The sequence below is a fragment of the Oryctolagus cuniculus genome, chromosome 21, assembly GCF_051225735.1.
Source record: "Oryctolagus cuniculus isolate XC-2025 breed Fujian yellow rabbit chromosome 21, ASM5122573v1, whole genome shotgun sequence".
NCBI classification, from domain to species: Eukaryota; Metazoa; Chordata; class Mammalia; order Lagomorpha; family Leporidae; genus Oryctolagus; species Oryctolagus cuniculus.
This window is the reverse complement of record NC_142887.1, coordinates 48,393,943-48,418,130: the sequence shown is the minus strand read 5'-3', so window position 1 is coordinate 48,418,130 and position 24,188 is coordinate 48,393,943. Positions and strand designations below refer to the sequence as shown.

At 38.6% G+C, this 24,188-nt stretch overlaps 1 long non-coding RNA gene and 1 pseudogene across 18 annotated transcripts in view; one reads left to right on the top strand and one right to left on the bottom strand.

Annotated features, from left to right (window-relative positions):
• Positions 1-24,188, bottom strand: part of LOC149119988 (uncharacterized) — a 342,369-nt gene that overhangs the window by 217,789 nt on the left and 100,392 nt on the right. For 12 of the 18 annotated variants that reach the window (XR_016226961.1, XR_016226955.1, XR_016226962.1 and 9 more), the window contains exons 2-3: positions 9,526-9,661; positions 6,158-6,475 (exon numbers count right to left, since the gene is read on the bottom strand). The exons of 4 other annotated variants lie outside the window; for them this stretch is intronic. This is a non-coding gene — a long non-coding RNA (uncharacterized LOC149119988). Of the gene's footprint in view, positions 118-6,157; positions 6,476-9,525; positions 9,662-11,138; positions 11,290-24,188 lie in introns of those variants that run through there. 2 more of the 18 variants (XR_016226956.1, XR_016226966.1) reach the window with 2 other exon arrangements.
• On the top strand, positions 6,705-6,772 carry LOC149119989 (U6 spliceosomal RNA; annotated as a pseudogene).

Here is a 24,188-nt window from a genome sequence, read left to right as displayed (position 1 = left end):
CTTGGTCGTGTTACCTGTAGATTTATATTCTTCAAATGCCCATTTGTAATGTTTTTTATTTCATAATGGCTACTCTGTCCAAACTCTTGTTTGTGTTGCGTCAGAATACAGAATTTGGGAATGAAGAAGGCAAAGCCAACTCAGACCCCGAAAACATTTAGGAAATTGCCACACAAGAAACCACAAATCAGCTGAGGCACCCAAAACAATGACAGCAAGCCAGAATTGAAGCAGGCCAACAGCTATGCCCTGTTTGAAAAAGACCATTCCTCCTGTGCACTGAACTCTATATTGCAGCCTCAAAACCAAAGCTCACATCAGAAAATTCATTACAAACCATGATAAAAAGAAAAAAGAGAAAGAAGCCAAAGAAATGCAAGAGTCCTTTGTGATATTGGGCTTGATTTAGTTGCAAGGAAACCAGCTGTTCCCGGATTCATCCACCTCTCCTAGCTGACTGGCTGTGGAATTCTGATTGAATTCACCTGAAAATCGCACTCACTCTCGATTTGGAGGAAATTAATATCTGCCCCTCAGTGGAAGGGTTCTATGTCATTTTCCAAAACCCAAAAACTCATCTTGGTCATGTTGCCTATGATTTCTAATCATGAAAACCCAATATGTTCTGTTTTTCAATTTCCTGATGGATCCTCGTTCTAAACCCTTGTTTGTATTGCATCAGAATACACAATTTGAAAAGGAAAAAGGCAAAACCAACTCAGACCAACAAAGCATTTAGGAAAAAGTCGCTCAAAATGAAAAATTGCCTGAGGCACCCAAAGCAATTACAGAAAGCCAGAATTGGAGAGAAACAACAGCTGTGCCCTAATTGAAAAAGACCATTCCTCTGGTTCCCTGAACTCCTTAAGCCAGCCTCAAAACCACAACCCACATCAGAAAATTTATTACAAACCATGATAAATAAGAAAATGTGAAAAATGCAAAAAAGAAAAAGAAATGCAAGAGTCCTTCGTGATATGGCGCTTGTTTTAGTACAAGGAAACCAGCTGTTTCCGGATTCATCCACCCCTCCCAGCTGACTGACTGTGGAATTCTGATTGTATTCACCTGAAAAGAGAGAACATTTATAAGTATATTGGGACTGTGGAACCTGTCATTTACCAATCACATGTTAGACTGAATCATAGACCAAATATAGGGAAGAAATCCTATGCATGTAAACCTTGTGGGAATTCATTCAGTATTAAATACCCTCCATCACAGCACTCATATTGTGGAAAACCCTCATGTGTGTAATGATTGTGTGGAAACCACTCACCAGAAGTCAGATCTCATTAGACATCAGAGAATTCACACAGGGTTGAAATCTTACAAATCTAATGACTGTGGGAAGTTCTTTGGCCAGAAGAAACACCTCATAAATCATCAGAGAATTCACACAGGTGAGAAACCTTTTGAATGTAATGACTGTGGAAAATCCTTTGGCCAGAAGGCAAACCTCATAAATCATCAGAGAATTCACACAGGTGAGAAACCTTATGAATGCAATTACTATGGAAAATCCTTTGGCCAGAAGGCAAACCTCATAAATCATCAGAGAATTCACAGAGGGGAGAAACCTTATGAATGCAATCATTGTGGAAAAGCCTTTGCTGAGAAATCAAAGCTCACAAAGCATCAGACAATTTGTACTGGGGGAAACCTTATGATTGCAATGACTGTGGAAAAACCTTTGCTGAGAAGTCAAACCTCAGAAAGTATCAGAGCCTTCACACCATGGAGAAAGCTTATAAATGAAATGACTGTGGAAAAGCCTTTGGTCCCATCCTTGCATACCAAGGATAAATCCCACTTGGTCTGGGTGGATGATCTTTCTGATGCATTGTTGGATTCAATTGGCCAGAATTCTGTTGCAGATCTTTGCATGTATGTTCATCAGGGAAATTGGTCTATAATTACTTTCTTTGTTGCACTTTTTTCAAGTTTAGGAATGAAGGTGATGTTGGCTTCATAGAAAGAATTTGGGAGAATCGCCTCTCTCTCAATTGTTTTGAATAACTTGAGAAGAATTGCAGTTAGTGCTTTAAATGTCTGTTAGAATTCAGCAGTGAAGCCTTCCAGTTTTGGGGTTTTCTTGGTAGTGATGGTCTTTATTACTGGTATCATTTCCATCTGGTTATGTGTGTGTTTAGGTTTTCTATATCTTTGTTGCTCAATTTAGGTAGGTTTTATGGATGGAAGGATGGTGGAAAGTCTCTTTGCTGTACTTCATAACTCATAAGATATCAGAGTATCCACACAGGGAATTTTCTACTTGACCTTTTTGTGCAAGTTATATCTCATGAAATATTAGAGAATTCACCAAGGGGAGAAATGCATGAATATAATACATGTGAATAGCCTTTGTGGTGCAAATCAGACCTCATCAAACATAAAAGAATTCTCATGGGGAGCAATTTTATGAATGTAATGACTCAGAGCCTTTTACCATAATTCAGCCCTCATTGTACATCATCAAATTCATATAGGGAAAAACTCCTTTGAAAGTAAAATCCCTTTAATTAGAAGCCATACCTCATAAGACAACAGGGAATTCACGTGAGAGAGAAACCTTATGGGTGTAATGAGTGTTGGAAAGCTCTGCCCAAATCTCTCCTTATATCAGAATGCACAACATATATATCTAATGAATGAAATAAATGTGAGAAAGTCATTTCACATAGGTAATGCCTCATAATCCATCATGGAATTTGAACAAGGGAGAGACCTTAACAATATAATGAATGTGGAAGAGCTTTTCTCCAAAATTCATGTAAGTATTGTGACAAAACCTTTTGCTGGAAATCACATCCTATCCAACAGAGACTCATGTAAAGGAGAAAGCTTATAAATATTATTAGAGTCAGAAGTCAATGGTACATCAGAGAATTGACACAGGTGGTTTCTTAGGCGTATACTGATTGTGCAAAAACATTTTCTTTATTTCAGGCTTGTATAGACACAGAATTCACAAAAGGTGATAGTCTTTGCATGCTGTAAATACAATAAAACCTTTAGCCAGAAATTAGACATCAACAGACTTCAGAGAATTCATAAGGAACAAAAGTCTATGCAATGAATTTGGAAAATGTATTTCTGTTATAAATCAGTCTTCAATTCCCATGAATAGACTCACAAATGAGAAAACATGCATGCATAGAAAAGTTTTGTACCATAAATTATCTCTAGATGGTAAACTAATATATCACACAAAAGAAATATCATGAGTGTAATGGAATTGGGAAACCCTTTGCTATAAGGCAGATTTCCAGAAAGCTTAGCAAGATTACAGAAAAGTCTCTGAAAATGTAACATGTCTGAAAGATTTGTTGGCATCACAAACTGGAGGATAGCTCAAGTGCATGTGTTTTTGTGCCTGGCATCCAAATTGATATCTCTTTTTCTTTGATGAATTCCTTGTTTATTTATTTAGCAGATTTAGAGACAAAGGATTCCTGTCCATTGATTTACTACTATATGCCCACAATTGCCATGGTAAAGTATATGGCAAAAACTGAGTGCTGGGGGCTGTGAATCTGATTCATCACTGATAACATTGAAGACATTGGTTCCTGGTTCTTATGCTGCTATGCATGGAAATGTTTCTCTAATTTCATTTTCAAATAGTTCATTGTTAATATAAAGAAATGCTTCTAATTTTTAAAATTTCATTGAAATAATTTGTGATTAATGTGTCCTAGTCATGCATTATTACAGGGTGTAGTGCAATATTTGCACACATTTATGCAGTAAAAAGTGATCAAGCTAAGCAACTACAGTTTTATTAAGTTTTTAAAGAGTTATTTATTTGAAAGACAGAGTTACAGAGAGAAGTAGCAGCAGAGAGAGAGAGAGGTCTTCCTCTGCCGGTTCACTCCCCAGATGGCCACAATGGCCGGAGCTCTGCCAATCTGATTCCAGGAACCAGGAGCTTCTTCCAGATCTCCCACTTGGGTGCAGGGACCCAAGGACTTGGGCCATCTTCTACTGCTTTCCCAGGCCATAGCAGAGAGTTGGATCAGAAGAGGAGCAGCCAGGACTAGAACTGGTACCCACATGGGATGCTGGTGCTTCAGGCCAGGGTGTTAGCCCACTGTGCCACAATGCTGGCCCCCAAGCAACTACAGTTTCTAATTCTTCTCCATGATTTGAGACTACCAGCTCCTCTCCTTCAGTTCTTTACACAGAACCTAATATGGTTGAATGTAGTCATCTCATTATATTATGGAACACCAGAAGTTCTTTCTGCCTCTTTGATTTTTGATACCTATTATCCAATCCCCCTCTATCCCTAGCTGCTTCCCTTCTCAGCCTCTAGTAATCACAGTTCTGTGTTCAGATCCATTATTTTCTTTCACTTCCACATGCGACAAGGACCAGGTGACATTTGTGTTCCTGCTTCTGGCTTATTTCAATTAATTTAATAATATTTTGTTCTTTTTTTGTATCTAAAAGAGGTTGCCCTGTCCATTGTTTTTCATTGATGGACAGCTAGATTGGTTTCACATCCTGGCTGCAGTGAACTGTGTTATAGTGGCTGTGTTATGGGAAAATTGCTGTATCTTTGATATGCTCTCCTCCTTTCCTTCTAATAAAATTTCCTTATTCTATATAGCCAAGAGCAAGATAACTCTCACATGGTAGGTCAATTTTTATCTTAGTTTAATTTTTGTTATTTATTTGAAAGAGTTACAATAGAGGTAGAGACACAGAGAGGTCCTCCATTAGCTGGTTCGCTCTACAGATGACTACAAAGGCCAGAGTTATGCCATTCTGAAACCTGGAGACAGGAGCTTCCTCTGGGTCTCCCTCATGGGTGCATGGGCCCAAGGACTTGGGCCATCTTCTACTGCTATCCCAGGAGATAGCAGAGAGCTGTATTGGAAGAAGAGCAGCTGGAACTAGAACTGGCACCCAAATGGGATGCTGGCCCTTCAGGCCAGGGCTTTAACTCACTGCACAACAGCGCCAGCCCCAATTTTTATCCTTTTTAAGGAATGACCATACTGTTCTGCATAACATCTGTACTAACTTGTGTTTTCACCTACCATATATGGTGGTTTTCTTTTCCCATGTGCTCTCTAGCATTTGTTATTTTTTATCAGTTTGGCATAAAAATGATATAGTATTGTTCATGTTTTTGTGTATTTTGAAATCAGTTAATTTGTTTATTAAATCTTTATTATTTGAAAGGTGGATTTAGAGAGAGAGGGAAAGACATAGATAGCTTTCATCTGCTGGCTCACACCCCAGAGAGTTTCAACAGTTGAGCCTGGGGCATGCTGGAGTCAGGAGCTTCATCCAAGTCTCCCACATGAGTGGCAAGGACCTGAGTCCTTCGTCCATCTTCTGCTGGTTTCCCAGGTGTTTAGCAGTGAGCTAAATTGGAAGTGGAGATTCCTAAACTCAAAGTGGAACTCAGATGTTATGCTGGCCTCACAGATTGCAGCTTTCCCCACTTGGCCACAATGCCAGCCCCTCTATCAATTTAATTCCTCAAAAATAGCTCAGTAATGTTGGCATCTATCTCATTTTGTTTTTTCTCTGTTATTATTCAACTTATTGATGTCTTATTTTTGTTCACATTATTCCTCTCAATTGCTCTACCTGAGGTGAGTAGGGCTGCTGTGTTGCTTAAATGAAGTGTATGCTTTAGATTACTCATTTAATGAGTGCATGTCATTCACATAGCACTTCACTGAAGTTCTACTATGTCCCAAATCCTCTTCTAGGCACAGAATTTAGACCACTTTTCTCTTAGGCCCAGATCTTGCCTTTAACATACTACTTGGAATTTAGTAGCTCATGAAATCTGCAGACTGCATAAATGAATGAATATTTTGAGGGCTGTGCTTTTGTGGAGGAACTTCATAGGAGACCGAAGGAATAAAATAAATCAAAAGTATCCACAGTATATAGAATGTATACTATTTTACAAGTCACAGAGAAGAAGAAGAAGAAGGAAAGTAGTAAGACTAGAAAGTTTGTGGCAAGACTAACAGGCGCTGGTCAAGAACTTAATAAGCACATTAGGAAAGCAGTAAGGTTTCTTTTTTTTTTTTTGAGGAAAAGTTTTTATTTCTAGTGATGAAATTGGCTACAGAACATTATGAAAGTTTAAAAATACAAAGAGAAATTGTCTATAATTAATAGATTCAAAATTTGACAATCAGTGAATATCATTATTAGTCATTACCAACAACAGTTATTGATTTGAAAGGCAGAGTGACAGGAAGAGGGAACCACTGCTTCACTCCCCAGACACTTGCAATAGCCAAAGCTTGACCAAGCCAAAACCAGGAACTGGGAATTCATTCTGGATGTCCCATTTGGGTGCAGGGACCCAAGCACTTCTGCCATCCTCCGTCTCCTCCCAGGGTGCACACTAGCAGAAACTTGCCTCAAAGCAGAGAAGCTACCACTCAAGCCAGGCATTTGTATATGGGATGTGGGTGTGTGGTGGTGATAGCAAGCCCTCATGGATAAAAAAAAAAAAAAACACAAAGTTATTTCTATGCCAAGGAAATTACTCTGTAGTCTTTCTCTTATAAACTACGTATTGCTGAACCTAGATAATTTTTCCTTTATTTAACAATGACATGAAAATGTCAGTTGAGTTGGCTTTCCTGAAGACCTTGTTTCTTGAATATTAGTGGCTAGCTGAGATAAATTCTTTTCATCTCTTTCTCGCTTCGGCAGCACATGTGCTCGCTTCGGCAGCACATATACTAAAATTGGAATGATACAGAGAAGATTAGCATGCCCCTGCGCAGTAAGGTTTCTTTACCTCCCTGTAGGCTCTGCTCTCCAGAGGTGAACAGGGTCCTCTAAACCCACTTGCTGCACACACAAACACCTGAGTGTTGTATTCTCCCACAGGTGTTGGAGACTGATATGGTGTTCTGATTTATATTTACATAATGGCTAGTGACATCGGGCATATTCACATGTTTTGACCATGTACATTTCTTCTGAGAAATGTCTATTCAGATCCTTGCCTGTTTCTTCACTGTATTTTTTGGAGTTTTTCCAATTCATGTAAATGTTCTGGAAATCTGTAAACATTCAGAGTTTTAATTTTTCCTGCCATCTGTTCATTGTATCTACACTCTGATGTTTACTTTGTTGTGAAGAAGTATCTTAGTTGGATATACTCAAATGTCTCTGTTTTTATTTTTGTGACTATTGCTATTGGAATCTTACCCAAAAGCTATTGTGTGTTGACAATATTTAGAGTTTCCCTATGTTTACTTGGGTTTGGGTCTTATGATTACATTTTAATTCACTGTGAGTTCACTTTCACATAGTGTAAGAGATGTTGGAGTCTCTTTTCAGGCTTCTACATATGGATAATCAAGTTCCTCTGCACCACTTGTGAAAGAGATTCTTCTTTCTCCAGTTCATTTTAGTTCCTTTGTTAAATATGAGTTGCTGGTAGAAATTTGGGTTTATTTCTATGCTACCAAGTCTTTTCCATTGAACTATGTGTCTGTTATTATATCAGTGCTAACACTTCTTCTTTTTTTTTTTTTTTTTTTGCAGTATATTTATTTGAAAGGCAGAGTTACAGAGAGGTAGAGGCAGAGAGAGAGAGAGGTCTTCCATCCACTGGTTTACTCCCCAAATGGCCACAATGGCCGGAGCTCTGTTGATCTGAATCCAAGTGTCAGGAGCTTCTTCCAGGTCTCTATGCAGGTGCAGGGGCCCAAAGACTTTGGCCATTTTCTACTTTTTTCTCAGGCTATACCAGAGAGGGGTATAAGAAGTGGAGCAGCTGGGAAACATACTGGCACCCATATGAGATGCCGGCACTGCAGACGGTGACTTTACCTGCTTTGTCATAGTGCTGACCCCTGTAATATGTCTTAAAATATGGTGTGATGTCTCCAGCTTTTTTTTGCTTTATAATATTGCTTTAGATGTTAAGCATCTCTCATGTTTCTATGTGAATTTTAGCATCATTTTTTCTAGCTCTGAGAACATCGTTGGTATGTTGATTGGGATTACATTGAATTTGCAAATTGCTTTTGGTAGTATGGATATTTTGGTATTATTCTTCCCATTCACAAACAAGTTTTCTGTGAGACTGTCAAAAAGCCTTGACAAAAATTGGACTTTATTACACAAAAATTCATCACTTTTTGGGATCATTTAAATCCATAATTTTGCACTAATATTTGATAAATAATTAAAGACTTTGAGCATTTTAGTAGGAGAAATTAAAATATTTATCAATTTATTCAAATATTGTTTAGATGTGATATTCAAATATTGTTTAGAGCCATTGTCTATATTCCCTCTAAATTACGATCTTTTTGCTTTTTGCCTGTTAAACTTGTCCCTTGATTCAAGAACCCTTTTTAATGTAATGTAAACTGAAAATGTCATTTCATAAGCTAAAAAAAATGACAAAGAAGGAAAAAGAAGGGAGGGAGGTTGAGTATATAATTATGTTCTCCGAATTTTTTCTATAAAACATATTGAATCATTTAAAAGCTAATTAAAATTAAACTCAAAATTGGACCATTATGACCAATACTTAAAACAAGTGATTAAAAACTGTAGATGTCTTCAATTTTGATTATCATTATTCTTTAGAATATCTGAAAGAAATCCGGCTTCTCACTTTAAAATATACCAGTGTGTTAGAATCCAGTATTAAATGACTTTGTTTAAAAGTTTTATTTAATCTATTCCTTTAAGTAGTAATACTATGGCCATTGTAAAACAAAATCCTTATCATTTTTCATAAAACAGAAAGGGCCTTTAAAACATCATCACTAAAAATATTAAGAGACCTAAAATATAACATTCTTAAAACCCAAGTGATACCATTCAAAATTTTCAAATATGCAGGGATAGTTCATGTCAAGTAACTAAATAATTGTTAAGTGTATATATGGAATAGCTTCTATAAATTCTTTTGGCAAGGGCTGGCACTGTGGCATAGTGGGTGAGGCTGCCACCTGCAGTGCTGGTATTCCATAGGGGCATCAGTTCAAGACCTGGCTGCTCCACTTCCTATCCAGCTCTCTGCTATGGCCTGGGAAACACTATAAAATGGTGCAAGTCCTTGGGCCCCTGCACCTGCATAGGAGACCAGGAAGAGGCTCCTGGCTCCTGCCTTCCAGTCAGCACAGCTCCAGCCATGGAGGCCAACTGTGGAGTGAACCAGTGAATGGAAGACCACTCTCTCTGCCTGTCCTTCTCTCTCTGTGTAATTCTGACTTTCAAATAATATAAATAAATCTTTAAAAATTCTTTTGGCAAATAGATGAAGCTACTTGTTATACATTTCAAATAAATAGCAAACATACTAGAAAAATATATTGAATAAAATTTAAGCAACTCATAGCTATACACAGAAATTTCTCACCATAACAACATAGCAACCACTAAATTTCCAAATTCAATTTTCCACAACTTAGAATCTTTAACTCCAGAAGGAGTACAAAATTGACAGAACAGTGGCCTATGTATCAGGATACCTAATGCTAATACAGAATTATCCCTGCCACAACTTACCTATGTGACCTTGAACAATTCACTTTACTTCTCTGGGCTTGGCATTTAGCATCCTCATGTGATAAAGGAGGCTTGGATAAGATCAGTTGTACTCTGTCTTGAGACTTCAATGATCTCTCAGTTTCCAAACAGGCACCTTAAGGGAAAGTAAACCTTTAGATCAAAGCTTACATTTTTAAATCTAAATATATTTTAAACTGTTTCTACAACTAGTACAAAACAACACATTCAAATGTGTACCATGCCACTTTTCAATATTTGGGAATAATTAATGCATCATTTTAGAGCATTGTCTTGAGGCCAGTGCTGTGGTGTAGCTAGTAAAGCCACTGCATGCAGTGGGGGCATCCCATATGGAGGCCGGTTCAAGTCCAGGCTGCTCCACTTTCCATTCAGCTGTCTGCTATAGCCTGGGAGAGCAGTAGGAAGTTGGCCCAAGTCCTTGGGCCCCTGAATCTGCATGGGAGACCCTGAAGAGGTCCTGGCTCCTGGTTTCAGATTGGCATATCTCTGACCTTTTAGGCCATCTGGGGAGTGAACCAGCAGATGGAGGACCTCTCTCTCTCTCTCTCTTCCTCTTGTTCACTATCTGTGTAACTCTGACTTCCAAATAAATAAATAAATAAATCTTTTAAAAAATCAAAAGAATATTGTCTGGCACACAGTGAACCACTAAGTACAAGATATTATTAGGAATATTAGATTGAAATATTGAAATAAACTAGGCAATAAGCCTTAAGATGCAAATTAATACCAAGAAATATAATCTCAAATTTCTGTGTTCAACAAGGTAGTCTCTTTTCACGACTAACTTTATACTAAATAAGATATTTTGATATTTTGTTAAGAGTAAATTTATCGGGGGCCAGCGCCGTGGCTCACTTGGTTAATTCTCCACCTGTGGTGCTGGTATCCCTTATGGGCAAAGTGTTCTAGTCCTGGTTGCTCCTCTTTCAGTCCAGCTTTCTGCTATGGCCCGGGAAGGCAGTAGAGGATGGCCCAAGTGCTTGGGCCCTGCACCCGGATGGGAGACCAGGAGAAAGCACCTGACTCCTGGCTTTGGATGGGCACAGCTCCAACTGTGGCAGCCATCTGGGGACTGAACCAATGGAAGGAAGACCTTTCTGATTTCTCACTGTATATAACTCTACCTGTCAAATAAAAAAAATTATTAGTTTTTCATAAAAACTGCAGTATTGAAAAAGTTCTAAAATCCCTCTAATTCTAAATGTCTGTGACTGCTAACTCATTAGCACATATTGCATTCTTTACATCTGGGTAATCATGACAATTCACTTTTAAATGATTAACAGATCTGCTGTTATATATAAATACATGCTTTTCCGAAAATCATACAATAAGCAGGCTACATACTTTACTTCAAGTAGAACTGCCATATCCAGTCCTACAATTGTAAATAAGACAGTTTCAATTGTTCAGCATTATCAATTATAAATTCCAATCGTGTAGCAATACTCATAAGAATTTAGGGGGCCGATGCTGTGGAGTAGCAAGTAGAGCTGTGGCTTGCAGTGCTGACATTCCAACTGGGTGCCAGTTCAAGTCCTGGCTACTCAAATTACTATCCATCTTTTTAGGCAAGTAAGACTTACTATCCAGCAGTAGAGGATGGCCCAGGCCCTTGGGCTCCTGCACCTGCATAGGAGACCCAAAAGAAGCTGCTGGCTCCTGGCTTTGGATTGGCAGAGCTCCAGCCATTGTGGCCAAATGGGGAGTGAACCAGCGGTTGGAAGACTGCTCTCTCTCTCTCTCTCTCCTTCTCTGTGTAACTCTGATTTTCAAGTAAAATAAATGAATCTTTTTTTAAAAAGGATGAAATAAAAAGGAAGATGAAGATTACAAAATTGTTTAATTTTTTTAATAAATATAAATTTCCAAAGTACAGCTTTTGGATTACAGTGGCTTCCCCTCCCCCAAAACATCCCTCCCACCCATAATCCTCCTATTTCCTGCTTCCTCTCCCATCCCAGAAGATTACAAAATTGTATGAAGGACATTTGTACAGTAAACAAATATACTGATTTCCAATGCAATATTTGAATACTTGAAGCAGGAAGGCTAAGTACTTCTTTGCCAAAATAACATGTTTTCTCCAGTGTAAAACCCATTTGCCATCCCAATACACAAAGGGATTTGGGGCAAGAAGGAAAAAAGAAGTCCACACATGCAGAAATTTTAAGCAAAACAAAATAGAGAATGTATTTAGTTTCATGTAAATCACATGAGAATTAATAGTATTCTACCAATTTGCAACAAATATTTTTAACTTTAATGAATGAATGAACTTTCAGTTACATAGCAGGAAACTTCTACCCTCTCCCATAAAACTGAAAGAGAAACTTTTTAAAAGTAAAAACTGATGAAAGAATTCTGCAATACATGTTAATGTTAAGTAGCCCAGCAGAGTTTATTTAGAAATACAAACACACACACAGAAAATAAATACATTAAAATCTTACTGAATAGTCCAGTAATAGTTCAGGATCCAATATGTGTGCAAAAGATTCTGGATTTCCCAGTCACTTTGTATAGGAAATGATGTGCTTTGCTATGTAGCATGTAACTTTAGATTCCTGAACACCTCCACTTTGCTTCTTACCCTGAGTCCCAGCAAATACAGGAACACAGCTGTTGAGTCATTCATTTTCTGGATTTGGGAATATCAAAGAATTAATGAGTATAGAAAGTTGTACAGCAAAGACCAAGAATATCCAAGGGAGGTCAGGAAAATCAATTGAACAAGTCAAAATACTATGAATGTATACTGAATGCTCTGTTTTTAATATGTCTTACTTACCTAAAAAGACATGAGGGCTATTGCTCTCTCTCTTAATACAACTAAGGAGAAGATATCACCAATGCTCAAGAAAAATGAATACACAGCAGAGCTAATACAAAATCCCCAAATTCCAAAATAGAAAAACTGGATATGCACTCCTTACACACACCCTGAAGTGGCAATGAAGTAGAACAAATCTAAAATTAGAAAAAAATCTTTTTTTAAAGATTTATTTATTTATTTTAAAGTCAGAGTTGCACAGAGAGAGGCAGAGAAGAGAGAGGGGTCTTCCATCCACTGGTTCTCTCCCCAGTTGGCTGCAATGGCCAGAGTTGTGCCAATCCAAAGCCAGGAGCAAGGAGCTTCTTCCAGGTCTCCCACATGGGTGCAGGGGCCCAGGACTTGGGCCATCTTCTACTGCTTTCCCAGGCTATAGCAGAGATCTGGATCCATATGAGCTGCCAGCACTGCAAGTGGTGGCTCTACCCACTATGCCACACCACTGGCCCCGAAAATTCTTGTCAAATTAAGAACATTTAACCTTTGTTTTAGAGTGCATTATTAAAATATCTAAACTGGGGGAATACATAATTTCTTTCTTTAGAAATCAGAAGAGAAAAAGAACACTTCAAGCCTACTGTGACACCACACAGAAGGAATGGAGAATCATGATCTCAATTAGCCTAGGGACAGAATAAAAGGGAGGGAAATAGGAACAACAGAATTAAGATGAATAAGCTTTGACAGCTGAGGGAATCTGAATGTAAAGAAAAGGCATGCAGTTAACTGAAACAATAGAGATAATTCTGAGAGGAAAAAACATTGTTAAGTCATATTAATGGGGCCAGAGCTGTGACTTAGTAAAGTAAAAAAAAAAATCTAAAATTTGTTTTTAAATTATATAATTAAAAAAGATTAAAAAAAGATGTTCAATCTTAAGTCTCTACAGCATAAGATATACATCAATTTTCCCAGGTTCTATTTGCATTTATTAACAAAGTTTCATGGGTATAATCACTAAAGTGGCTCCAATAAGTCTTTTTATAAAAATTATTTTTTATTTTGACAGGCAGAGTGGACAGTGAGAGAGACAGAGAGAAAGGTCTTCCTTTTTCTGTTGGTTTACCCCCTAGTGACCGCTGCCGCCAGTGTGCTGCGGCTGGCACATGGCGCTGATCCAAAGCCAGGAGCCAAGTGCTTCCTCCTGGTCTCCCATGCAGGTACGGGGCCCAAGCACTTTGGCCATCCTCCATTGCACTCCTGGGCCATAGCAGAGAGCTGGACTGGAAGTGGAGCAACTGGGACAGAATCTGGCTCTCCCAGCAGGACTAGAACTTGGTGTGCCTGCACCGCAGGTGGAGGATTAGCTTATTGAGCCATGGAGCCTGCCTCCAATAAGTCTTAACCTGGGATGCAACTAAATTTAACAAGGATACTCAATAGGAATTTTAGAAGAATTCCAAAATATGTATCAGAATAAAAATAAATACTTTACTTGGTACATCTCATTTTAACTATACTATTGTCTAAATTTCCAAATGCCAGATGTACTAAAAAAATCCCCAAAGCAGCAGAGTTGGTCCGACATGATGAGGAATAAAATAAAGAAAATGAGAATTCGCAGATCCCAGATTAAAATAACCAAGAAGGCCCAATAAAAGAAAACTCAATGTCTTCATACACTAACATTTATTACCTCAGATTTATTTAACAAAAAGGTGATTATTCCAGCTACATCCCATTAGGTAGCCCAATTTTACCTGCTAAATCCATTTAAAAAAAGCACCTCATGATATATTACTAAAATCATATTGCTATATGCCATCCACCATGTCCACTGTACCTTATACCTAATGTTAACAGATCTGATGAAAATCAGTAGATAAATGATGTGTCTTAACCACGTGTGGGAAATGTCTTTTGTTCAACGTTTTTCCAAAAACCCCTCAGTCTCAGTTTGCCTTCACCTTGAAAAGACACTTCTGAGGTTTACTAATCAGTCCAGCTTCTTCGGGCCTCCCTCCAATGAAAGGGGCTAAAATCCATCAAAATAAACTCTAGGCACTGTCCTTGTGCTCCCAGTGACTTTTTCACTCTAGGGGCTCACAAACCTTCTAAATTCTTTAGATCACCTGTGATGTCCATTAGTTCTCAAAGACTATGATGCAAGTAATTTCCCCTCTTGGAACCTTGTTATTAACTGTGCTGTATGAGAAATGAAGTCTCCTACACACCTTGTGCTTATGATTCTCCAAACCATGTTGCCTGCTAGGACTTTGGCCATGAATATAGGACAGCAATACCTGAACATGATTACTGAGATCTCCTTAATAAAGGATAGACTGGGGCCAGCACTGTGGTGCAGTGGTGTAATCCTTTACCTGCAATGCTGGCACCCCATATGAGCACCAGTTCTAGTCCCCATTTCTCCTTTTCCCAGCCAGCTCTCTGCAATAGCCTGGGAAAGCAGTAGAAGCTGTTCCAAGTGCTTTGGTCCCTGCCAAAATATGGGAGACCTGGAAGCTCCTAGCTCAGATTGGCCCAGCTGCAGACATTGCAGTCATTAGGGGAGTAAATGAGCATATGGAAGACCTTTCTGTGTCTCTTCTTCTCACTCTCTGTAAGTAAACCTGTCAACTACATAAATAAATTCCTTATATATATATTTACATTTATTTATATATTTATGTATATAAATATATTCATATATAAAATATATTATAATTTATCATACAATATATTATATAATATATAATTATAAACAGATAATATTATATAATTTATTATATGTATTTTATATATATATATATATATATATATATATATATATATATTATTGAGATGACTTCAATAGCCAGAGTGTGGCCAGGTTGAAACCAGGAGCTTTTCCTCTGATGTGTGTCCCAGGAACCCAGGTACTTGGAGCATCTTTCACTGCTTTTTCAATCCATTGGTAAGGAGCTGGATCAGAAATAATTATTTATATATAAATAACAAATTCATATATAATAATTATATACAATTATATATTTATAATAATTATATGCAATTCTATATTATGTATAGAAATATATAGTATAATATATAATATATATTATAATATATAAATATATATATGATGGACCAAAATATGGTATTCTCCATTTGGCAGAAGGGACAGGCTCCAATATCTACTGTCTATGACAGTATGTCAGCATAATGCAGGAGGTAACCCCTCTACCAAATAAGAAAAGCTATTTCAGTTCAGCTGGACATCATTCTGCTGACTGTTGACCTTATTACTGTTAGTCTGGATGCTTTCATTGGTTGCAATCCAGAGACCCAATTTTCCCATAGATATAAACATCAGCAAACATGAAAATTTGGTAAGAAAAGCTTAAACTGAGAGTTATGATTAATAACTATTTTTTTTTAATTTTTATTTAATGCATATAAATTTCCAAAGTACGACTTATGGATTACAATGGCTTCCCCCCCATACCGTCCCTCCCACCCACAACCCTCCCCTTTCCCACTCCCTCTCCCCTTCCATTCACATCAAGATTCATTTTTGATTATCTTAATATACAGAAGATCAGCTTAGTATACATCAAGTATGGATTTCAACAGTTTGCTCCCACACAGAAACATAAAGTGAAAAATAATAGATGATTTTTTTTTAAAATGATGATGAAATCAGAGCAGACCTATTGTCATGTTTAATCCCAGTGAGAGTCAAGTTGGGAATTGATAATTTCTTTTTTTTTTTTTAACAGAGGATCAGTTTAGTATGCATTAAGTAAGGATTTCAACAGTTTGCACCCCCATAGAAACACAAAGTGAAATATATTGTTTGAGTACTCGTTATAGCATTAAATCTCAATGTACAGCACATTAAGGATAGAGATCCTACATGAGGAGTAAGTGCACAGTGACTCCTGTTGTTGACTTTACCAACTGACACTCCTGTCTATGGCATCAGTAATCTCCCTATGCTCCAGTCATGAGTTTCCAAGGCTATGGAAGCCCTCTGAGTTCTCCGACTCTTATCTTGTTTAGACAAGGTCGTAGATAACCTACGGTTCGACCCAGCCATCCCACTCCTTGGAATTTACCCAAAGGAATTTAAATTGGCAAACAAAAAAGCAGTCTGCAGCCTAATGTTTATTGCAGCACAATTCACAATAGCTAAGACCTGGAACCAACCTAAATGCCCATCAACGATAGACTGGATAAAGAAATTATGGGATATGTACTCTTTAGAATACTATACCGCAGTAAGAAACAACGAAATCCAGTCATTTGCAACAAAATGGAGGAATCTGGAACACATCATGCTGAGTGAAATAAGCCAGTCCCAAAGGGACAAATACCATATGTTCTCCCTGATCAGTGACGACTGACTGAACACCAAGAGGGAAACCTGTTGGAGTGAGGTGGACACTATGGGAAACGGTGGCTTGATCAGCATAGCCCTGACTGTTAATGAACAACTTAATACATTATCCCTCTTAGTAGTTTTTTTTATCTGTTCTACTTAATATGACTGGTTTAGATCTGTAATTGATGCACAGTTATTCTTAAGTGTTGAAAATTAACTGAAATGTGATCCCTGTTGAACATGGTGGTGGGAATGGGAGAGGGAAGAGATGTATAATTTGGGACATGCTCAGGCTGACTTGCCCCAAGTGGTGGAGTTGGAAGCATACCAGGGGATTCCAATTCAATCCCATTGAGGTGGCATGTACCAATGCCATCTCACTGTTCCAGGTGATCAGTTTCAGTTCACAGTTGGTCATGGTGGAGGGACTGGGAGTCAAAGGGAGCACATAGACAAGTCTAGTACCTGCTAACGCTAACCGATGGAGTAAATAAAGGGGAGAGTGATCCAACATGGGAAGTGAGATACTCAGCAGACTCATAGAATGGCAGATGTCCTAAATAGCACTCTGGCCTCAGAATCAGCCCTAAAGGCATTCGGAGCTGGCTGAAAAGCTCATGAGAGTATTTCAGGCATGGAAAGCCAAGACACTCTGGCAAAAGATCTCTGCGAGTGAGATCCCAGTGGACAGAACAGGTCATCAAAGAAGGAGGTACCTTTCTCTGAAGGGAGGAGAGAACCTCCACTTTGACTATGACCTTGTCTAAACAAGATTAATAACTATTTTAACAAAATTTCTCAGAACCCATCTAATCCAAACCTTGGACAATTGGAAGACATTGTACTTGGCCCACCCATAATCAAAATGGATTCTAAATCCTTCAACTGCAAGGAGAGTATCATAGACATTAATGCTCCAAACGGATCCAGTTCTCTGCTAATGTGTCTGGAAAAGCAGCACAGGGTGACTCAAATATTGGGGCTCCTGCACCCTTGTGAGAGACCTGGAAGAAGCCCCTGGCTCCTGATATCAGTCTGGCCTAGCCGCAGTCATTGCAGCCATTTGAGGAGTGAACAAACCAGGAGGAAGATCAATCTCTCCCATTCTCTCCATCTAGTGCTGCCTTTCAAATTCATAAAAGGATCTTTAAGAAAATAGATCACTTCAATAAATTTGCCATTGCTCAGTCATGATGACTTTTACTACCTTCAGTTCTTTTTCAAAAGATTTATTTATTGGAAAGGCAGATAGAGGAGCTGGTGGTTGTGGTGCAGTGGACAAAGCTGCTATCTGTTACATTGGCATCCTGTATGTGCACCAGTTTAAGTACCAGCTATTCCATTTCTGATCCAGCTCCTTACCAATGGACTGAAAAAGCAGGGAAAGATGGCCCAAGTGCCTGGGATGCTGCCACGCACATTGCAGGAAAAGCTCCTTGCTGCCATGCACATCGGAGGGAAAGCTCCTGGCTTCAACCTGGCCACACTCTGGCTATTAAAGTCATCTCAAAAATGAATTAGGTGGTGGAAGATTTCTGTCTCTCCCTCTCTCTGTAACTCTTTCAAGTAAGTAATTAAATATTTTAATATGATAAAAAAGGCAGAGACACACAGAGACAAAGAGAGAAGGAAAGAGAAGCAGAGAGATCTCCCATCTGCTGGTTCACTTTCTATATGGCTACCACTGTGCAAGACCAGGTTCTCAAGTCCCCATTGAGGTTACAGTTCTCCAATTTGACGACAGGAATGAAAGAATTTGAGCTATTATACATTGCTTCCCAGGGATATTAACATGAAGCTGATTTGGAAGTGTAGTACCCAAAACTCAGATTAGCACTGCAATATAGGATGTGGGCATCTGTTGTGACTGCTAACAAATTGGAAATCCTAGAGTAAAAATCAACAGATTCCTGGACATACACAATATACCAAAATTGAGTCATGAAGACACATAGAAAAGCTAAACAAATCAAAAACCAAGACAGAGATTGGATGAGTAATAAAGACCCTCCCAACAAGCAAAAGTCCAGGATCAGACAGCCTCACTATTGAATTCTACAGGACTTTTAAAGAACTAATGCTTCTCAAACTATTCAACACAATTGAAAGAGAGACAATCCTCTCAAACTCCTTCTATTAATCCTGCATCACCTTAATTCTTCAACTAGAAAAAGATACAGTGGAGAGAGAGTACTATAGAAAAATATCCCTGATGGGGGCCAGTGCCATAGCACACTGGGTTGATCCTCCACCCGTGGAGACGGCATCCCATATGGGTGCCAGTTCTGGTCCCGGTTGCTGCTATTCCAGTCCAGCTTTCTGCACTGGACTGGGAGGGCAGTGGAGGATGGCCCAAGTGCCTGGGTCCCTGCACCCGCATGGGTGACCAGGGAGATGCTCCTGACTCTGGCTTCCGATTGGACCAGCACTACCTGTTGGGCCATATGGAGCATAAACAAGCAGATAAAATACTTCTGTCTCTCTGCCTCTGCCTCTCCATCTCTGTAACTCAATCTTTCAAATAAATAATTCTTTTGAAAAGGTCAACAAACAATAAAGGCTGGTGGAGAGGGAGAGAAAAAGGTACCCTAATCCACTGTTGGTGGGAATGAAGCTAGTGCAACCATTATGGAAGGCAGTATCAAAGTTCCTCAGAAATCTGAAAACAAACATACCATGTGATCCTGCCATCTGACTACTGGGAATTTATCCGCATGAAATGAAATAGAATATGCACAGGCATGAGTTATCTGTACCCTCATGTTTATTACAGCTCAATTCACAATAGCTAACATGGAATCAACCCAGATGTCCATCAACTGGTGACTGGAACAAAAATATGAGCTATATATACAGTGTAAAATACTATTCAACCATAATTGAGAATGAAATCCCATCTTCTGTAACTAAATGGATGAACTGGAAACAAGTATGCTTCATGAAAGAAGCCAGTCCCCAAAAGACAAATACCATATGTTTTCTCTAACTGGTGGTAATTAATATATAGACAACAAAAAGCAGCATATGAGTTAAATTGACATTTTGAGATTTGAGTATTGTTCATAGCACTTTTCTGTACTCTTTGATAGAGTACACAACATATACTCATTGATATTTCTGCTACTACTTGCTGAATTCTTTATTTTGTAGAGGGTTAAAGCTTGTGATTCTAAAATAAAATCAAAGCATGCAGCTGTCAAAATTAAAAGAAAATAAAACAAGAAGGAGGGAGTTGGAAATATGAGAACAAGGGAAGATAGGATAGGATGTTATCAGTTTGCTCTTCAATCTGTATATATAAATTACATGAAATTTGTTCACTTAATATGCATTTAAAAATATAAACTTAACACTGGAAGAAAAAGACCTGAGATCAGTGTTTTCTGGATTACCACTAATAAAATTTAGTCTTCATTTATGTCTGACCATATTTAATTTCTTATTTATTTATTTTATAAGAAAATTAACATCACCATTCCTAACAAGTCCATCCTGCTTCATGCATATCTATCAGTTCCCACTATGCTAATAATTTCTCATGAACTTAAATCCATATCATCTTAAAAAGATGCAATGTGGGGCTGGCGCTGTGGCATAGCAGATAAAGTTGTTGCCTGCAGTGTTGGCAAGCCATATGGGTGCCAGTTCAAGTCGCGGCTGCTCCACTTCTGAACCAGCTCTCTGCTATGTCCTGGGAAAGCATTAGAAGGTGGCCCAAGTCCTTGGGGCCTTGCACACATGTGAAAGACCCTGAAGAAGCTCCTGGCTTCAGATTGACACAGACCAGTCATTGCAGCCAACTGGGAGTAAACCAGCCGATGGAAGACCTCTCTGTCTCTGTCTGTCTGTCTCTCTCTCTCTACCTCTTCTCTATTTGTGCAACTCTTTCAAATAAATAAATTAATATTTAAGAAAAAAGCCTGATTCATGTTATTATTTATGTGTTTTAGAGGCTTTGCAGATGTTGATTACATGTGCCATGAAAACCCATTAAAATGCAAATCCTATAAGAGGCAACTCCATGTGCACTAAACTGGTAAAATCCAGTGCATGTGTTGAGAAAAACACACTAGCAATACATTTCAAAAAGCTGTGAAATATTATAAGTGGCTGTCAAAAGCTAAAAATCTGACAATGACTCATTATGTCATTTATTTATATATAATGCTGAGAAAATCAGAAGTATTTGTTAAAACTTCTGCTAAAATGCACTAGATTTATAATTTTTAAATGCATCTTTCCTAGATGTAATGCAGTCCTGTACTACTTTAGAGTATCAGAAATTTAAAATGTTGGACCGGTGCTGTGGTGGAGCAGGTTAACACCCTGGTCTGAAGCGCCAGCATCCCATATGGGGGCCGGTTCAATACTCAGCTGCTCCACTTCTGATCCTGCTCTCTGCTATGGCCTGGCAAAGTAGTAGAAGATGGCCCAAGTCTTTGGGCCCCTGTACCCATCTGGGAGACCGGGAACTAGCTCCTGGCTCCTGGCTTCAGATCAGCACAGCTCTGGAAGTTGCAATCAATTAGGGAGTGAACACCAGATGGAAGACCTCTCTCTTTCTCTCTGTCTCTCCTCTCTGTCTGTAACTCGACTTGTACATAAATAAATAAATCTTTAAAACAATTAAGAAATTTAACATGTGAAAGGTTTTTAAAAAATGTATTTCTTTATTGTGAGGCAGAGTTACAGATATAGAGAGGAAGAGAAAGAGAGGTCTTCTATCGACTGGTTCACCCCTAAATGGCCAGAATGGCTGGAGCTGGGCTGATCTGAAGCCAGGTGCCAGAAGCCAGGAGTCAGCAGCTTCCTCCAGGTCTCTCACATGGGTGCAGGGGCCCAAGAACTCAGGGCATATTGCACTGCTTTCCTAGGCCATTAGTAAAGAGCTGGATTGGAAGTGCAGGAGCAGGGACTCAAACTGGTGCCCATGTGGGATGCTGGTGCTGCAGGTGGATGCTTAATCTACTATGCCACAGAGTGGGCCCAGTGAATGGTTTTAGGAAGACATCTTTCATGTAGACTAGGCTGCAATATTGCAAGGTAAGGTTTAGCTTTTATTCCCACACATCAGTATTCATCTTTTAGCAACTATAAATACTGAATATCATACATATAGACATAAATATAGGTAACTGAAGATTTTGTTGTCATTCTTTCTAATTCTCTTTTTAATGTCTGCTAATAGGCCATCTTATGGATTATTATATTGATGTTACCCGTACACAACCATCAGGCATTTCCACTGTTGAATGTGTTTATGAGTACAGGTAGATTTGTGTGTACATGAATGCACATTTGATGGAGATAGCACTGACAGTAATACTGTGAGAAATCCTAACGCTGATTCCAAACTTTCTGTCCTCCGCAGAGATGGCTGTCATTGAAGTAGACCACAGGGCCCCTTTTGCTGTTATGGACTGAAATGTGCCTCCCTAAAACTCTAACACGGAAGTGCTAACCAGCAACATGACTCTACCTGAAGAAAGTGCTTTTAAGCAGATCAAATGGTAGATGTGTCTGTCACATCGGAGAAAGGCTTCTGGAAAAATCGAGCCTATTTAAGCACCTTGATCTGATATTTTCAAGCTCTACAACTCTGAGAAGTAAAATTCCATGATTTAAATCATATTCTCTGTGGTATTTTCTTAGCAAATTAATATATCCTCATTTCTGCCAGCATTTTCTATTGTCATCCAGAAGGTCCTAGTGATTAGCAGAGAAATATAGAAACTAAAAACTGTGATTTTAGATTACCAAGTATCTACTAACACAAAAAGATCCCAGAAGCCACCTACTACCATCGTCCAGGACCCAGAAAAAAAACAGGAAGGAGTCAAGTTGCAGGGCAGTAGAAAAAAGTGAATAATGAAAGATCACAGCAGAAGTAAATAAGGAAGTGTTTGGTGCTGTGGTGTAGTGGATTAAAGCCTTGACCTGCTGTGCATGCATCCCATATGTTGCTGCTAGGAGACCAGGTGCTCCACTTCCAATCCAGCTCCCTACTAATGCACCTGGGAAATTGGTGGAAGATGGACCGTGTTCTACGGTGCTGGCACCCACATGAGAGACTTGGAAGAAGCATCTGGCCTTTCCAATAAATAAATAAATCTTAAAAATATAGAAACAGTGTTAGCACTGTTGGAAAACAGACTCATAGTTCAATGTAAAAGTATAGGCAGCTGAAATAAACCGACTTTTCTACAGGCAACTCCTATTTAACAAAGGAAAGAAAACAAACAGGAGAAAGAAGAACCCCTTTAGCATATGGTTTAAAGGAAAGTGATTATCCATATGTAGAAGCCTGAAAATATACCCAAAACCTCATACACTATGTAAAAGCAACTCAAGGTGAATTAAAAGTCTAAATATAAAACCAGAAACTAAGTAAACATATGAGAAACTATAAAACATAAGCATAGATAACAGTTTTGGGTAAGATTCCAAAAGCACAAGTAACAAAAATAAAATATAGAAATTTGAGCATATCATATTAAGATACATCTTCACAACAAAGTAATCAACAGAGTGAACATACAATGGACAGAATGGCAGGAAACATTGAAAACTCTGATTATGACAAAAGATTGATAGCCAGAACATACATATATAGAACTGGGAAAATCTCCAAATAAGAAGCAAAATGTACAGCTAAGAAATGGGCAAGGATCAAAACAGATGTTTCTCAGAAGAAGAAATCTCAATGGTCAAGACATAGATGAACATGCCCAATATCACTAGCCATTAGGGAAATGTAAATCAAAACCAATAGCAGACTCCATCTGTGGGAGAAGACAATGCTTGGGTTTTCATTTGTGCAACAAGTGGGTTTAGAGGACCCTGTTCACCATAAGAGGGCAGAGTCTACATGGAAGTAAGGAAACCTTAATGTTTTCCTAATGGGCTTGTTAAATTCTTGACCAGTGCCTATTACCTTTGCCGCAAACTTTCCAGTCTCACTACTTTCCTGCTTCTTCCTCTTCGCTGTGGCTTGCAAAAACAGTGTACCTTCTATATACGGAGGATACTTTTGTTTTGTTTTATTCCTCCTATCTCATGATGTTCCTCTAAGAAATCACAACCCTCCAAGTATTCATTAATTTATGCAGTCTGCAGTTTTCATGGGCTACTACATGGCAAAGTACTAGGTTAAAGGAAAGGTATAGGTCAGGAACTGAGCAAAGTTCACAATGATGAAGCCATTGGGGAAATGAACCTGATGGAAGACCTCTCTCTCTCTCTCTCTCTCTCTCTCTCTGCCTCTCCTTCTCTCTCTGTGTAACTCTGATTTTCAAATAAATAAATAAATCTTTAAAAACTAACAAAATATACTAAAAACCTGGTGGCAACACCTTTCTATCAGAACATGTGAAGCACTCAAACACAGTTTGTCCCAGAAAGTCAACCATAAGGGCATATCGTCTACTGCACTTGTGGACATCTCTGAGGGAGGTAAGGGGCACTTATTTCTTCCCCTCTTCTTTCTTACCACTCTCACAGTTA